The sequence below is a fragment of the Thalia democratica genome, chromosome 8 (assembly GCF_965202585.1).
Source record: "Thalia democratica chromosome 8, ktThaDemo2.hap1.1, whole genome shotgun sequence".
Lineage (NCBI taxonomy): Eukaryota > Metazoa > Chordata > Thaliacea > Salpida > Salpidae > Thalia > Thalia democratica.
In genome coordinates this window covers 2,982,957-2,997,458 of record NC_139172.1, presented here as the reverse complement: position 1 = coordinate 2,997,458, position 14,502 = coordinate 2,982,957, and the positions used below count along the sequence as shown (strand labels likewise).

Sequence of the window (14,502 nt, the reverse complement as noted above, 5' to 3'; positions counted from 1 at the left end):
ATTAAAAATAAATGTTTTAATTAAATGTTCTTATAGAATTCAAAATGAGTCAGGGTATTATACTTCTCCAAAGAATTGCACCTTTTTTCAAATAGTTTTTATATAAAGGATATCAGTAATAAAAAAACATAATAATAATGCTTTAGTATTATACTGTACACATCTTAAACTAAAATGATTAAATGTATACTTTTGGTATTTAATATTATTAAACTGATGAAAAAAATATTAGTCTTTATTTTAGTGGGTATTTTAAAAACACTTTTTTAAATTTTGTGTGAACTGCTATCATATTGTAATTTATGTAGATGACATTTATTAGAATTTTATATTTATTTAAAAATGAAATGCTGTTATATGCATTTTAACAGAATTATAAATAAGTACACATATCAGGTAAAAAAAAATTATTAACAAATATTATAATCTTTTAACCTTGTCCAGACAGGGTTAAAAAAGAACTTGAAATCCTTGAAAAAACTTGTAATTTGAGAAATTTTGAAAAAAAAACTTACATTTTGAAAAAAAATCACTAAAAACCTTGAAGTTTTGAATTTTTTTTAAATGATAAAATGCTCTGTCATCATCAAAAAATTTTTTATCAAAAAATACATTATAATAAAGTAATAAAGTAAATAATAAGTAGCTTAACAGTATCTTTTCATTGTTGTTATACTACTTAATACAGTTTTAAACATTAAATTAAAAATAGAAAAGTGTCTACCAAAAATGTATATTTTTAAAAGCGTGAAAGAAATTAACCAAAATCACTTGGCAGCCTTGAATGTTACACCACTCTACTTTTTAAATAATTTCAAAAAAATCTGCTAAAGTTAGCAAAATTGTTTATATTGAGTACAAGTTTCAAACAACAAAATATAGCAAAAATTAATACAAGAAAACTTTTTAATGATATTTATATTTAAGTTTCTTACAGGTCAAAGTTTTTTTTTATAGCTTATGAATTACCTATAAATAGATAAAAATGAGTGAATATACCTATGTCAGTAATTACATGCTAAACTTAAGAAGACATGCTGTAGAAAAATACATCAAACTCTTCGAAATAGAACTCAAGAGTGCAAAAAAATTGTCTGATATTGAAAATCTGTACACTGAATACTGCACAAAAGCTTGCAACAATTTTGAAAGAGAGTGTGATGAGTATAAAAAAGGAGCTTCCACGTTGAAGAGTGCAATTAAGAAATACAAACCAGTTCACTTGCAGAAAATTCAAGAAGAATTTGGAGAGTTTAAGGCAGTGATGAAAAAATCACTAAATATATACTTTTGAATCTATTGATCTTTTTAATTCAACAAAGCAAATATTACCAATAACTGAAAAAAATCTAAAAAAATGCATACAAACAAACTTAAAAAAGAAGTTGTTAGATTTTAAAAATTACTTTATAAGTTATAGCGCATAACAAATAAAACTTAAATCTGTGAATTACCATTAAAAATAAAATTAATATTGAAATAATAAAGTTTTAACTATTTTGAAAAAATGCCGTTGTTAGATTGTGATGTAGTCAAATTTTAAAGGATATTAGATTAAAACAGGTTTATTTATTAGTTTCCACGCCTTCAAAGACTTTTAAGACTTCTAGTCTACATGGATACAAGTTGAAATATATTTAAAAGAATTTTTAAATAGAAAGAAGTATGAAATTTGATTATTAGTATTATTTTATTGTTTTTAACTCAAGTTAAACATTTTTATTTTAAGATTAGTTGAAACTTACTTGACATAAACCATGTTTTAAAATCAAAATTTATTTCAAATATTTCTTGATCTTTAAGTTTTTGTTATAACTATTATGTTTTAATTTTGTTTATTTTTGACTTAAAACTAGTTTTTTTATCTCTAAAAAAGTGAAGCTTTTTTTAAAAGCTGTCTTTTCTGAAATCTAAATATTAACTTTAGTTGTTACATCTAATCTTTTTGATAATTTATTTTATTAATTTGTTAAGCAGATAAATTAAAATTAAACTATCGAAAATTCAGTTCTTTTATAAAACCTTTATTTAAAAACTTAACAAGCTCTAAATTTTTGTTTTATTTAAACTCTCTCAGTCGAACATTTTAGTTTTTATTTAGTGTGATAACAAATAAATTTTGAAAATTATTTCACTAGTCGTTTATATACTGTATAAAACAAAAAAAAATGATGAGTGCAAGAAATGTTATCAATGACCATCTGCTCAACTTGCGAAGACACGCTTGTGAGAAATATATCAAACTATTTGAACTAGACATTAAAACTGTAAGTGATTTGTCAATGCGTGAATTTGATGACTACGACAAGTACTATTTGAAAGCTTGCAAACAGTTTGAAAAAGAGTGAATACAAAAAGGACGCTGATATTTCTTACAATCGTTGAAAGTAAAAAAAACCAAGCCAAATCACTTGCAGAAGTTGGAGGAAGAATTTGAAGAGTTTAACGAAGTGTTGAGAAAGTCAATTAGTATAAAATATTAAAATTAATTTTGTTTTACTCTAAAATTAAGAAAAAATATTTATGAATGTTAAGTAAAATATAAACTGAATGTAGATTTCGAAGTACACTTATCAATTAAAAATTAGTAAAAAAAACAACATACTCTAAATGGCATAAAAATTACAAATTCTAAAAACTATTGAAACAAATAAAATCGATTGATAGTGATAAAGTTAGATAAAAAGTAATTCTTACTTACACTAATTTTCAAAATGTTTAAAAATTTTAGTCTATGGATGTTTGTTTTTAAAATTTTTAAAAATACTATATTTTAAAATGTATATTTAAAATATTATGTTTACTCTTTCAAATTTCTTTACAATTATTATTGTTTTTAATATTTCAAGTAGTATTTAAAACAAAATATTGTGATTATGCCAATAATTAAAATAATAAGTTAGCTGTGTTTTCTTTCTACTTCTGTTATTATATTGCACAATTGTAAAATAAACTCTTTTTCAATTGGCAAAATTGTTTTTCTCCCTATAATTCAAGTGTTTTAGTTTTTTTAAATATTCAAGTGTTTTTTTTGTGCATGATTTTGTTTATGACTATAAAACCCTTATTGTTTATTTTTTAAATACAAAAAGCTCATAACAGTTTTTCTACTATTTTTCTTTAAAGGAGGCTAAAACTAAAATGGTTAAAATTTTTTTTAAGAAAATTTCAAAAACTTAAACTAATTTACCAATTTAAAACGTTGTTTAAATTGTTTTTTTATGTAGACAATAATGTTCACACTTTAAAAAATTGATGTTAAAAAATGGTATAATGGCAATTTTCTATTTTAAAATTATTTAGGCTTCAAGACATTTAAACTAGATAATAATTAAGGTTAACTTTGAATAATAAATTATTTTGATATATTGCTTGTACTAATTTTGTTTTAATGAACAGATTATAAATATTGAAACTTGGATCTGTTTAAAGCTCAGCAGGTTTTTGTTAAAATTACTAAATTTTTAACCTAAAATCAGGGTTGCCACTCGGTCAGGAAAACAGGAAAAGTCAGGAAAAATTCAAAAAAATTTCAAAAGTCAGGAAAAAATGGGGGGTTTTGAAAAAAAGTCATAAAAAGTCAGGAAATTTGATAAAATTTAAAAAAAAGTCAGATTTTGTCAGTTCAAGTTTACAAAATTCCTTGTTTTTCAAAGCCTTAATATTGTAAAAATTAATTTAAAGTCCTTTAAAGTCAGAAAAAAATTCCAAAACTTTCCTAGAAATTTACAAAAATATTTAATTTTATTTCCAATGCCTTCATCTGGTATAAATTAGTAAAATATCCTTTATAAAACTGCAAAAATTTTCTTTTAACATATTGAACAAGTACCCTACTTGAACAAGCAGATTTTGTAAGCTTTTTAGTATTGATGATCTGTAGCAAGGACTCTTCCATAGTGAAACTGTGGTATATACACAAAAGTTTATCTAGCATAATTTTAGAATCAAAGTTGTTTTTGTTTAAGTAAATAATTGAGTTCTTTATAACTATTTCAGTTAGGGTTGTATTTTATGTAACTTTACCTCTTTATAATTTTTTCAAAGTTGTTTAAATTTATAAATTGAGTAATAAGAGAGGTATATGCCAAGATTAAGTTTTCTTATTGTTTGTATTTTTTGTAGAGTAACTTAAGTCTTAAAGTAAATAAGAGTATATTTATTTGTTACAAATTTTATACTAAATGATAAGAGGAAATATTTTATAAAACAGATATATAGTTAAGTTTTAAGGTTTTAACTGTAAAATCTGTTGTTGCTTTAAGATGTTAGTTGTGAAAGTTAGTTATGAATTCAAGGTTTTAATTGTAAAAGTTCCATATATGTCATTTGTTTATCTAGATAAATTTATGCTAGGAAATGCTAAAAAATTGTGTCTTTTTTCAAACAAGCTGTGTTTATAAGGTAATAATACAAGCATTTGCTGATAGAGCTGTTTATTACAAACATCAATCATACACAGATGGTTTAAGTGATGTACTGGAAGTTTGATGATAGAATTTAGCAAAAAAAAAACTGTTGTTTTTAACCTGTATAAAAATTAGATTGAAAGCTTTACATAGTTTCAAGTGTTAGATTATGTATTTTAGAATAAGTTTAATCTAAGAGTTTGATTTAGAAAAGTCAGGAAAATTTTGGTAAAAAGTCAGTAAAAAGTCAGGAAAAGTCAGGAAATTTTTCTCAGCTTGATCAGTGGCAACCATGTAAAATTTGATAGTTATTTTTAGACGAGTTAACCTAATCTGTTGATTTAATTTTTTGTTTGCAATTAATGAAAACAAGGTTGCCAAAATGAATTTGAAAATTAACAACTTAGGCTAAAAGAATTTGAGAAATGTTGTACAAAAAATGGTAAAAATATAAATTTTTAACAAAAATCACTAAAAAAAAATTATAATCTATTTTCATACGTTAGTTAATGAAATTTGTTTAACTATGAAAAATCTATTATACAGTATTTTTTTTTTGTGTGTACCATTATTAATTTTTATTAAAAACATCTTCAAAGTAGCTTAAATCATATTTTTAATGTTTATACTATTTAAGGCTGTTAAAAATTAATTATGAACTCTATTGAAAAAAAAAACCTTTGACAACCCTGTAAAAAGTTTGTTAACAATTCACAAATGTTTTTGTTTATTTTTTAATCAACATATATACAGCTTGGTTCCTAGAAGTACAAGAAAATCAGAAAAAGTCAGTAAAAATGTTTTTTTTTTTTTTAAGGCAGGAAAAGTCAGGAAATCTGACAAAAATTGAAATAACGTCAGATTTTGTCTGTTTGAATTTAGAAAATTTTTTATTTTTAAAAGTCTTCAAATGGTAAAAATTAATTAAAAATCTTTTTAAGTCAGACTATGATTGCAAAATTTTTCCTAGAAACTTACAAAAGTAATTATTTTCCAATGCCTTCATCTGGTAAAGATAGTAAATTATTCATTATAAAATTTCCATTTTTTTTTATTAATACATTGATTAGACAACTAACTTGTACAAGCAGTTTTTGTATTCTTTTTGTGATATGTGGCAAGGTCACTTCCATAGTAGAATGCATTTGTTGCCCGGACATTGAAGTTTTGCTTTGTTCATTTGTTTGTAAGTGGCAAATTACACAAATAGACAGCACCAAAAAAATAAGCTTTCTTTCTTTTACCACAGTAACGCTATTTACATTTTATAAAAACAACCCCTATGTAAATTGTATAGGACATTAAAATTTCAACCTTCTAGTTTTTTGTTGAAAATATTTATAAACGTAGCAATCATTACATTCTACGCGTTTTCAGACCATTTGAAGAAAGTTTCATTAAGGTGTTTTTAGATTTTTTGTATTTTTTTATCATTTTTTGTTATTTTAAAGTTTTTTTGAAGAAACCAAGAAAATACTCCAAGAAATTTTCTTCAAATTGTATGAAAATGCATACAATGTGTTTTTGTGATGATTGCTACATTGCATCAGCCAAAAACTCAAAGCTCAAAGTTTTAAGGTCCCATGCAATTTAGAAAATTTGTTTTGAAAAATATAAATAGCGTGACATTGGTAAAAGGTAGGAAGCTTATTTTTTTGGTGCTGTCAATTTATGTGATTTGCCCTGCACAAAAAGTTAAACATGCTCGACTACCAAATTTTCATTTTTGAGAGGCAACAAATTCATAGTGAAGTTTTGATATATACACAAAAGTTTATCTTGCAGAATTTTAGAATCAAAGTGTTTTTTGTTTAAGTAAATAATTAAGTTCTTTATAGTTAAGCACTGTGTATTTTTTGTACAATAACTGAAGTTTTTAAAATAAATAAGAGTAGATTTATCAAATTTTATACTAAATGATAAAAGAAAATATAAGATTGAAAACTTTTTTAAGTTTTAAGTGTTTGGTTATGTATTTTAGAAAAAGTTTAAATTAAGAATTTGACAAAGAAAAAACAAGAAAATTTTAATAAAAAGTCAGTAAAAGTTAAAAAATTTCTCAGGTGGCAACCCTGATACAAAATAATAAACTATAATAATTATTAACTCTTAGCTGTAACAGATAAACATAATTGAATAAGTATCATAAAAATTAATAACTTTGTTAGATTTTTAACCATATAAATTTTGTTTTCAGGTAAGCAACAAATGAGTCACTTGAATTTAATTACTGAAAATTCTGTTTATTTTGAAAATGGTTTTCCAGTGTTTGAAACTAAAGGTAAATATTTTTTTCTGTCTTTGTAAATTACACAAAAAATAAAGTTATATAGAAACAGTATATAGTGCTTTACTGTTTTAGTAAAAAAAATTTGAAAAATTTTAACAAATTATGTTTGAAAATAAAACTATAATTTTTTTTTGTTATAAATAATTTATATTTATTCTTTTAAAAATTTATTTTACAAACTAAGTTTCGGTCAAAGACCTCTTCAGTGCTTAAATAAATCTAAAAAAAGATATGTGACAGTCATGGAAAATAGCAATTGAACAATTAAATTAAGATAAAAACAAAATATTACTGAAAATTTTTACTTAAGAAACTAAACAAATCAAATTTTAATCTTAAGACTGAGTTTTAGTAGAAGTTTAAATTTTTAGCTAAGTTTTAAAATCAATATAACAACAATACTAACAATAATCAAAGCTTTTAAAAGAATAAATATATTACTTCTCCTCCAGCAGTTGAGATCTCTCTATTTGTTTTCTTAAAAACAAAACATATAATAAATAATTTATAAAAGTTATGAAGGTCATGTTATTTTTGATTTACTAATAACCTTTAAAAAAATATCATAAATTTAATTAAACAAAAATACCAGATATACTAAAACTGAGCTTTAGTAACTGATCAAGTCTAACTAGTTTAAATATGAACATAAATAACTCTTGCCTACGATTATCTTATTTAAACCAATTTTATTTTATGTTTAGTTAAGATTTAATAATATTTTATTTAATTTTTAACCTGGGTTAATCACTAGTAGCATATGATTGATAAAAACTAAAAAGTAATAGTATCAAAACTTTAACTTAGCATAAATTGTTTATAGTTTTTATTTTTATATATTAGAGCAATTTTAAATAAGTATGATAAATAAACAGATTGGCTTTATAGCTAGACATAACATTGTAATGTATAATATTTACTTTTTACTTATTCAAATATACACTTTATAAATATAGCATATGACTTATAAACAATCGCTGTAAAATCTTATAGTTTTAAATAATTTGTTCATTATATTTCTAAACGTTAAAGATTGAGCTATTGTGGTAATTGACAAATAGGGAGTAACATTCGAACTACGTAACTTAATTTTTTTTTAGTTTAATTAAATTTTTAAGTTAGTAGAATAGTACCACATACAAAAACTAACACTATTAACACTAAAACAGTGAAGAAATGAAAATAACTAAAAGTCAATTTTCTCCTGCGTATAAATTTTTAAAGTTAAAACTAAAAAAAATAATGAAGAGTTTAAACTTATGTAAATAATGTTTAAGTTTATTAGAAAAAAGCAAAAATTAAAATTATGACAATTTGTAATTTTTTTAGAGAACTTGAACAAAATGCAGAAATGAAACTCCAGAATTAATGAGAACTGGTAATGAAGGTTTACAAAATAATCAAGAAACTACTGAAGTAAGTTAAAGTTATAACTTTGAAGTTATTTTTATAAAGAGTTCTAGTCTTAATTTTAATTTTGTCACTAAATTTCTGAGTTCATTGTTTAATCATTCTAAATAATAAAAGTAAAAAATTTATACTGTTTTTGCTACCAAAAATCTTACTAGTAAATTGCATGTTGAATTTTTTTTAACAATTAAAAGTTTTATATATATATTATTTATCATCATGAAATTTTGTCACGTTTATTATAAATTAGAAAACAACTTTTTGTTATTACCATTTTTATTAGTATTTAGTAATCAATTTTTATTATTATAAAATGAAAAACTAAATACTGATGAAGATATTAAATATACAGAGGATTTTATTTAAAAGCATTTAAAGTCATTTGTTTTACTAAAAAGTATAAATACGCCATTAGTGTTTATGTACAAGTAAAATACCTATATGTTACATAATATATTAAATCATTTTAACCTCAAAGTATAAATTTGAAATGATCACATATCTAAAAACATACATGACAATGTATCTTACAAATATATTTTTTATTTTTTGAAATGGCTTACTCACCAAAACCAAATTATGAAAATTATACTTAATTCAACACTTAATAAATAACGATTTTTTAAGAATACACAAAACGAAAAGTTTAGTAAGTATTTAATTAAATTAAATAATTAAGATTTCGAATTCAGAAAACAACAATTAAGCAGAGTTATTTGTATCAAAAAAAAATCGATATTTTTTAGTAGTTTGTTCTAACTTTAAAAGTATGTTTAGTTTCTAGCTTTTTAATGTTTATTATATATGATTTTTATATTTTAACTAAGTTGTTACAAAAATTTATAATGTTTTTTGAAAAATAAAGTTTCACATGTTCTTACAAAATTTTCAGTGTAAATATTTATTTATCTTAAAGTTGTTAAGTAATATTTTTAATGAATAGTTTGAAATTTTTCTAAAGCTAGTTTATATGTTTAAGTATGCGGTTTATAAGCTAAAATGATTATAAAAACTTCTCTAAATATAAACTACTAAACATGTAATATATTTGTTTTGTTGATAAATATAATTTTAAGATTGTTATTAATTTCTTATTCTTATAAATCTTGTAAAACTTAAATGTTTTATAGTATATAAATATAAAGTAGTAAGAAATTATAAAATGCTAAATTGTAAAATTTTCTTGATAAAACTTATTTTGTTTTATATACAGTTAGTAAAAGTAAGCTAAAGTATCAATAAAATAAAAACTATTTCAAGTTTATTAATTAGTTTTCTTTTGCAATATGAAAACTTTTACTTAAAAAAAGTATTACAAAAAACAACAACAATGTTTTTTAAACTTTAAGTATGTTTTTTTTAATTTAATTTAAGTATTTTAAACTTGAAATTGATGTTTTTTAATGTGAATCAGGCACGTGGCTTTGTACGTTTCTGTAAATCTAGAGAAACGTATACTTATATGCAAAAAAACTTGCTTTTATTTCAGCTTAAAAAGACTCTGCTTTCTTAGCTTTAAGTATTCATTTAAACTTAGTTATGCACTCCTGAGAGATAATTTAGACATGTATGTATTCTCTAGCGTTTTTAGTGTCGTAAAGATTAAACGAATTAAATACATCAAAATTGTAACATTTAGGGCGTTAAAGCTTATAATTTGACAAAAAGCTGCATGCAAAATTGATCTTAATGGAAGCTGTAGCTTCAAAAACCAAAATCATACAATTTTATTTTACAAAAGTTTGCATTGCATAATTTGTTGTTACTATTGACTACGTTAAATGTTTGATTTAATGAATATAAATGTTTTTGAGTTAAATTGTAATTTTTGTAAACTTATTTTTAATGAATGTTTTCTGGGTTTACACAAGTGGCAGCACAAAAAGAGTCATATGGGGTGTGGAGCAAAATAAATTGCCTTGTATACAATTATCACTCGTACTTCAACATTCTATTTTTTTTTATTAATATAACATCAGAGTTTCAAATTAAATTCAATAACATTAGAGGTAGCTGTGTTCCCGCTAGGACGTTATCACGCGTCATTTCATATGTTTAAATTTTTGTAGATTCGTAACTTTTTTAAGCTAGCTACGTCCCTGATATGAATATTTATTATTAAATAAAATTATATGTTGCATATGCATGTAAATTTTGTTCATTTCATAAAACAAATAACTATTTTTTACGTTTTTATATTGTGATTTAATATATAAAAACAATACTGATAATAAAATAATAAGTGTAAACAGTAGAAAAAAATAATGATATTGTTTAGTCTAGTTTATATCTTTGTATAATGTGATGAGAAAACAAATTGACTTTGTTTTGTATTTTCGTACTGTGAGGTTAAATTTAGTTTTATTTTATAAAAATGTAATTATATACTTTTTTTAAATTTTCGGTTAAGTAAAATTTTTAGAATTTTGTTTTAAATTTTCAGTGAGCTAATGTTTATGTAGCAAAGTGTTACCAAATATGAAGTTGAAAGTATAATAAGTTACTTCTTGATAATATGTTATTACCATTTACAATTGTTTTTACAAAAGTTATGTTATTTTTTGTGAAATGACAGTTCGATAGTTCACTATTTAGGGTTTTAATTAAAATACATCTGAAATATTTTAAAGAAAGTATTTAAATTTAGCCTTTTTGTACTGTTTTGAAAAATTTTAAGGAAAAATACGTCTTTTAATGTAAAATTTATAAAAAAAGTATATTATTAAATTATTTAAATAAAAGTTTTGTTTTTGTATTTGTAGAAACATGAAATTTTTTTTACCAGGGTTAACTAAAAACTACACAATTTAGATAACATATTAGGAGATTAGATTTGTTTATTTTGTTTAATTTTTTGCGTTTATATGGTGTAAAGAAGCTTTATCATATGTTTATTTTCTATATAGTATTTAATGACTTTTTTGTGTGTTTATACAACGATTGTAAAAAGTTTACCTTCTTTCAATAGTGACCATAGATTTGGTTTGAACAAAAAAACTATTTTTTTACAATATTTTAAAGAATAGCTTTTTGAAATATTTCAAAGCTTATAAACTACAGTAAGCATATTTTTTATATGTTAGTTTTTTTTTTCTTACAATTTATTTTAATTTTTTTTGACCTAAATTTAAAAAAAAATCTTTGTAGAAAGTATAAGGTTTATAAAAACAATGATTTTTTTTCAATATACTTACTATGTTTTCATATTTTAGTCTAAAATTTTCACTTTAAAAAAATATATCAAACAAATCTATTTATAATTTTTATCTGAAACTTAATTTTAATTATTTTTATAAATACTAACTGTATATGATCATTTTTAAAGATTTAGTTTAAAAGTATTTTATTTATTTTAAAAATAGACTCGATAAAAAATGAAGATATTTTTATTGTTAACATACAAAGCTTGTAAAAGGTTTATAATAATAAAACTTTTACAAGTATAAGTAACTTTTAAAATACAAGTAAACTTTACTATTAACCATGATTATATTTATTAAATATAGTGATGGTTAATAGATTAATTAGTTTATTCTTTTTATTTTAACTTACAAGTATATTTTAAAGTTTTTTTAACGGATTTATGATTTATAAGTCTGTTGTTAAAGTTTGTTCAAAATTTTGAACAGGGTTACCAAAAAACTTGAAAACCTGGAAAAACCTTAAGAAACCTAGAGTTTGACAATCTAGGCTAAAAAAACTTGAAAAACCTAGAATTGTAAACAATTTATACATGCTAAGTAGAAATATTTTGATTTGACATAAAAAGTCTACCATATATTGAAAGTTTTTGTCATCATCAAACTTTTTTTCAAAAAGCCCATTTGATGTGTCTTTTCAATATTTTAATACTATTTAACATAATTTTTTATCTTAAACTCAACTTTAAACTAAAAATAGATCTAAAAATGTGTACTTTTAAAAACCTGGAGGTAATTTAAAAAATCTGAAGAAAATTTGCCAAAAACATTTGGCAACCCTGTTTGATGGTTTTATTATAAAATATATATATCTGTTACTTTTAATTTCAAAACAATATTACAATTTTAATTCTTTTTAAATAATTTTATGCCTTAAGGTTTGCAAACTAAAGAAAAAACCTTTGTTGATAAAAACACAAGAAAAAAAACTTACAGTTCATAAAAAATTCAAGTATCAGTATAATTAACAGTATAACAATTATATACATGATAATTTTACAGGTCTTTACGAATAAAGATAACATAAGAAGTCTTGTAGAAGGGCAACGTGTATCAAAGAAATTTTATTCAGAAAATATTGGTCACAAAGTGATAAAAAACAGTAAAATGTTAGCTACCATATGAGCTTATACTACTTGTGGAGTATTAGAGGTCATTTAAATTTTTAATACTTTGTTTATTTTTAAACATGTTTTTTTTTTAACAAAGTGATGGCTATAATAAAGTATTAGTTACTATTGATAATTTACTTATAAAAACCAGTAAATAAATTTTAACGTTTATTTAAATAGTTAACATAAAAGTTCTATAAGCGTAATATTTAAAATTAAGCAAAATAATTTATGCAAGAGTAACTGCAGATGCAACTGGTTGTTTAGTTTAATATTTTTACTTGGTTAAACTACAAACAAAATTTATTTTATCATATATTATAATAAAATGTAATTAAAATGTGTGTTTAATTTATTTTTCAAATTTAACATAAAATATTACAGATACACTGATTATGTTACTCAAACTTTTTTTATAAAAAACTGTATGAATTTTATTTTTAAACCGACTTTAAGACCTTTTTTCTTTATTTTTGTGTTTTCTATTTTGTAATCACAAAACTTAATTTTGTAAAATTATTATCTAACCTGAAGTTTTAAAAATAATCATTTTAAAAAACTGAATTTTTTTTAACAAATTTAACGTTTATTATTGTGTTTAAAAACTTTTAGAAAAACAATTAAATTTAAAACCTATTATCTTTAAGTTATTTTCATTTCTTATTTTTAAACTTTAAAGCATGTTTATGAGTATCATTTAGACACTTAAAATAAATTGTCAAACAAAAGTGTTTATTATTTATAGTTAAGTACATAAATATTAGTTTTAAATTACACCTTATTTGTGTTACTCTATGAGTTTTTTCAAACATAAAAGTTATAAATTTAACTTTGTTACTAAAAATTATTTATAGTTCATGTTTTAACTAAATTTATCTTGTTTTTTTACTTTGAATTTTCAAAGTAAACTTTAAACTGAACTAAACGATGAAATTATTTTTATAGGTTTAATGAAAGTAAACAAGCCATCGTTGACACTCAGTTAAGATTTTATAAAAGAAGTAAACTATACAACAAAATCAGAAAATAATAAAAATTATTATTTAAACAGATAAAAATTATTTGTCAGTCTATAAACAATCAATAACAATTTTTAACTTATTTACTACTAATGTTAATATCTGTTATGAAATATATATTTTTTTAACTTTTAATTGAAAAAGTACTGATTAGTTTCAGTTTTATATCTCGTTTGTCTTTACAATATTGTATATATATAATAATACTTCTTAATATTCAATTACTTCTTTTTCAGTTTTGTTACTGAAGCAGTGTTTAAATTTTTAGTATTTTGTAATATCATTTTTGTCGTATGTTGTTTTTATTTTTTTATCTAACTTAAGTGCTCGATTATATTTTCATTTTTTAAGTTTTTTGCTTCATAACTGATATTAACAAATCAGTCTGTTAACTTGAAAAGTTAGTTTGTTATATATTTCCAGTTAGTGCCAAAGTTTTCCACATACTTTATGCTTGGATATCCAATGCAATAGTGTTGTAAGAAATGTTTATATTTTGTAAATATATAGATATTTAATACAAGTGTAATACTATTTTTTAAAAGTCTTTCTCATTAAAATATAAGTTTTACATGTATTTTGTTTAAACTATGTATTTAATAAGTAAAATAGTCAATAGCTGAATATTCATCTTCAAATGTTGCATTTTAAATTAATTGAATTTTCTAAAAGCTTATTTTTATTTAACTTAATATATATTGCACTTAATATTGCAGTCGGTAAATAATTAATCAAATAATTCTTTGTAGTAAAAACATAATGTAAAAACCTGCTATTTATTTATAAGTTAAAATGCTTAGCAACTAAGAATAAATCAATAGCCAAGAATTAAAATACATCGAAATACATTTTGGTTATCAATTCATAAATACATTTGAATGACTTAACCAGGACAAAACTTATAGAGTAATTTAAATTTATTTTATTAATAATGTTAATGTAAAATAAATTCGAATAACAGGAAAATTTATTTTGTTCTGCACTTTATAAGTCACTGTTGTTCAACACTAAACAAAATCTACTACAAACAAAATAATAATTTTAAATAATTTAATATAGTTA

The 14,502-nt window shown here is 21.8% G+C and overlaps 1 long non-coding RNA gene across 1 annotated transcript; it reads left to right on the top strand.

The window, feature by feature from the left end:
• The first annotated feature begins 6,640 nt into the window (after nucleotides 1-6,640).
• Nucleotides 6,641-12,425, top strand: LOC145842477 (uncharacterized). The gene is made up of 3 exons (XR_014370196.1): nucleotides 6,641-6,690; nucleotides 8,029-8,115; nucleotides 12,312-12,425. It is a non-coding gene; the product is annotated as an uncharacterized LOC145842477 (long non-coding RNA).
• The last annotated feature ends 2,077 nt before the right edge of the window (nucleotides 12,426-14,502 follow it).